The sequence below is a fragment of the Salvia splendens genome, chromosome 11, assembly GCF_004379255.2.
Source record: "Salvia splendens isolate huo1 chromosome 11, SspV2, whole genome shotgun sequence".
Taxonomy (NCBI): domain Eukaryota; kingdom Viridiplantae; phylum Streptophyta; class Magnoliopsida; order Lamiales; family Lamiaceae; genus Salvia; species Salvia splendens.
Genome location: NC_056042.1, coordinates 24,402,530 through 24,406,384, shown reverse-complemented (window position 1 = coordinate 24,406,384; position 3,855 = coordinate 24,402,530). Strand labels below are relative to the sequence as shown.

The 3,855-nt window shown below is 38.0% G+C and overlaps 1 long non-coding RNA gene across 5 annotated transcripts; it reads left to right on the top strand.

The window, feature by feature from the left end:
- The first annotated feature begins 367 nt into the window (after window positions 1–367).
- LOC121755237 lies at window positions 368–3,855 on the top strand. 5 transcript variants are annotated; one of them, XR_006040675.1, is made up of 4 exons: window positions 597–927; window positions 1,554–1,650; window positions 2,212–2,282; window positions 3,638–3,855. It is a non-coding gene; the product is annotated as an uncharacterized LOC121755237 (long non-coding RNA). The 5 variants fall into 5 exon arrangements; XR_006040673.1 differs by having other exon boundaries at window positions 1,554–2,282; XR_006040676.1 differs by having other exon boundaries at window positions 597–1,650.

The following is a 3,855-nucleotide window of genomic DNA, read 5'->3' as shown; positions in this document are numbered from 1 at the left end:
TGGAAATCCAGGAGTGGAAATGGGAACACATCGCCATGGATTTTGTGACGGGATTACCAAAGACCCGGCAAGGGAATACAACCATTTGGGTAATCATAGACCGCCTCACCAAGAGTGCGCATTTTACACCTATCCCTATAACTCATGGATCCGACAAACTGGCCCGGATTTATGTGAAAGAAATCATTCGGCTACATGGGGTGTAATGACCCGAAATTCTGTAACTCAGAAATTAGTTAAAATTTGTTAGGTTTTTTAATACAATATTTAAGTTGTAAGGTGTCAGATTAGTAGGGAAATAAATAAGTATAAATGTATTTTGAAAAAGATATAAAAAAATGAATAAAAAAAAGAGAAGAAGAAAAAAGAAAAGGAAATTAGAAAGGGAGGAGAAATATCTCCCTCTAGAACTTACGGGAATTATCATTCCCACTCCTTCTACACTTTCATTTTTACACACATACACTGCCATGGAGTTACACACACACAACGATGTTGTCATCTCCTTCCGGCGACCGACTCCTTACTTCTCTCTCTCCCTATTTCTCTCTCTCTCGTCGGCAATTGAAGAAATTTTCCAGATTCTCCGTCGCCGTCTCCAGCTGCTTTAGTCGCTCCGACGCCGCTGCACAGAACCGTCGGCTTCTGCTCGCCGGGATAACGACGCTGCCGTCGACGTCTGCTACAAGCTTCGTTCGCTGCTGTGCAGCCCCCCCCGCCGGGAAGGTGCCGCTGTACCGCCGGGAAGACGCGACGCCGCTGTTGTCAGCAGCCTCCGTCGGTCATTCTCTGCCACTCTGTTGCCCCGATTTACCCCGAAACAGCCCCGACGCCTCTGATACCAACCCGATTCGTTAAAGGTAAGGTAACACAAGCAAGGAGGAACAAGAATCTGGGATTTCGATGTCAAGGCTCGTTGGACTTGAGGTAGTATATTCTATATTAGGTCCTAATTCTTGAATTAAGTGCACGTAATTGCATTTTGAGTTTTTGCGTGCTAAATTATGATACAATACGTGATTATCATATATTATCTATAGCTTGCAAATATGTGAGGGAGGCTGTGAATGATAATAATGAATGCTTTGAAACTTACTACGTCTATGTAAGGTGATATTGTGGGAAAACCAGTAATTGACGTGATATGTTTTGGAAATTGTTGGGCTGCTTGTTTGAATGTAGGGATAACATAGAGTACTTAAAGAGGGCTTTGGAAGCTTGCTTTGCTAATTTGATTTAGTTTAGGGATTATGTAGCTGGGAGGCCCTTTGCTTAACCTTGTGCTAGTGTCATTGTATTCCACAGTTAATTATTTTCTTGATCACAGTTCCTTTGTATGCTTGTTAGTTTGACATACATTCGATAGACCAGAGGAAATAGAAGGAAAAAAAAAATACTCACTAGCTTTGGTTGATCATATCTGTAACCAAACTCTGGTTTCATTAGTTTTTTTTTAAATAGGCAATCACATTGAGTGAACAGTTACATGGTTTCAATTGCAAAACATGTTGTCACATTTGCTTTATTTCTGGTTTACTTTATCACATTATCAGGCTGTGTTGGAAACAGTAGCTAGAGTGAAGCCAAAGAAAGCAACGAGACAACTATTGTGTCACGTTCTGGCAGCATATTTCGACTTCAGTTAACCAAGTAAACGACCTCATTTTCTTACCAAATTTTAGCTGAACATAGTTTTGCGTGTCTTCTGCCTTGTGACCGAAATTCAGCTTCATCCGAGTTCAAATAGATTTATAGTGATTTTTCCAATACAATCTGCCCTGTTCAGGCTGGTTAGGGGGAAAACGATTATAAACTCTAAATGACTAGGAATTTCCAGCTCAAAATTCATCCCTACAAACTACACATGTATGAACTTATTTTGCCTCTGATTTTGTTGAGTTTCGACTTTCGAGTCGGTCTGAATGATTTTTCATAGTTGGTCCATTTTCTGTAAAATCTTGGGATATGATAACAGTTGAAATGCTTATGCTTTAACCTTATTTTTTTGGACAAGTGTATGAAGATATGATTCCTAATGTGAAATCTTGAAGGAGAAATAGTTGTTTTTGACTAAGCTAATGTCTTGTAGGATAAATGCATAAATAATAGACAATAATTATGAAATTAAGTTAGAAAATAATGGTTAATAGTATGAATTTGATACTTTATATGCGAAAGTGAAATATATATTGAAGGGTAATCCTACCCCAGGAAATAACAAGGACAAGGACAAGGAGCAGGAATAAAGGGATTCTTGTGTCAAGGGCGTTTTGGATTTCAAGGTAGTGTATTCTACATTAGGTCTTAATTCCTGAATTAAGTCTACGCTATTGCATATAGAATCTTATGTTCTTTTATGTGATTTGTATATGTTATTTGTGACGTGAAATATGCGAATTTTGTATATGCGATGGCATTGTGAGAGTTGAAATTTAATCTGTTTATCTGATCTGATATGGTATGAAAAGAAGATACTGATGTGTTATGTTAGTAATTATTGAAAATAAGTATTGATATTTAATTGAGTATATTTGACTGTGTTTACGCCCCGTGCTTGAGTGTGTTCTGTGGGTACAATTGGCATGCCATAGGACAGCAGCGCTGCATTATCTGTGATCTCTCGTCTTCTGGATAACCGAAGCGAGGATCGTCTGTTATCTGATGGGCCCCTATCTGATCGATCTGTCTGATATGCACCCTATGGGTGGTGGTCTATTCCCGGGATTATCTGTCTGCACCCTAATGGGTGGTCTGTGCGGCGTCCTCTCGAGGACCATGACCGCGTCTGTATCTGAATTCTGTTCTGATCTGGTCCGCGTACCCTAGTTTGTCACTAAGCACTTAATGGGGCTATATGTGTTCTATGAGAACAATGGTGATTGTTATATGTGTTATGCTATGTGATTGTGTGAAACCTATGTTATAACTCTGATATATCTGGTACATGAGAGCAGATTTTGTTATATGTGTTTGGATATGTGAAAGCTATATTCTTATGTGAAAAACGATATTATGTGATGCTAAATGATATATTCTGATACAAATGATCCTCTGATGCAAAAAGGTGAATCTGACATTGTTAGATATGATTTGACGTTGTATGAAGTTATGATGTTGCTCGACACTAGCAATTGATAATTGATCATGTTTATTGGTATATTATGAGATTATATAATTATGCCTTCAGTAAGTCCCAAGAAATCAAAGGAGGAAAGGTCAGACCTTTATTGTTGGTTACTTTGATATGTATATGGTTATGAGAATGTTGGCGATCTGTATACGCGTTGGTGTATAAATAATATTGTGACATATTCTGTGGTTAGCTCGATAATTGGTGATGTGAACTTTACTTTGTGTACTATATTATTAGTTTATGAATTTATATGTGATTATGAATCTGGTAAATTCCATGAGATCAAGGAATGATGACCTAAATTTATGATTATGATGTTGGGAGTTTTGATATTAGATATATGTAAATGGATATGATGAGGTAGGCTTTGGAGTGTCTTCTAGATTAATAATAATGAAAACACGTAGGTTGCATAACGTTTACTTAACCCCGGAAATTAGGCTCTAATGTTGAGTATACTACTGGGCTTGTTGAAGCTCACCCATTTCTTTTTCCCCTCTGCAGATTAGAGGATCAGACCTAGCTCTTTTGTTGTACAGCTGCTCAGCCAGGTCACTAGCCAGTCTTTTGAGTTCGAGTAATTCTTGGATATGTTAGTTGTGGCATGTATAGAAAGTGTAATGTAGTTTGGACGTTTCACTTACTTCGTTATCCAGGTTGTATATATATATATAGACTTTTGGGAAACAGGTTTATGGTCCAATTTCAGACGTTATATAGCA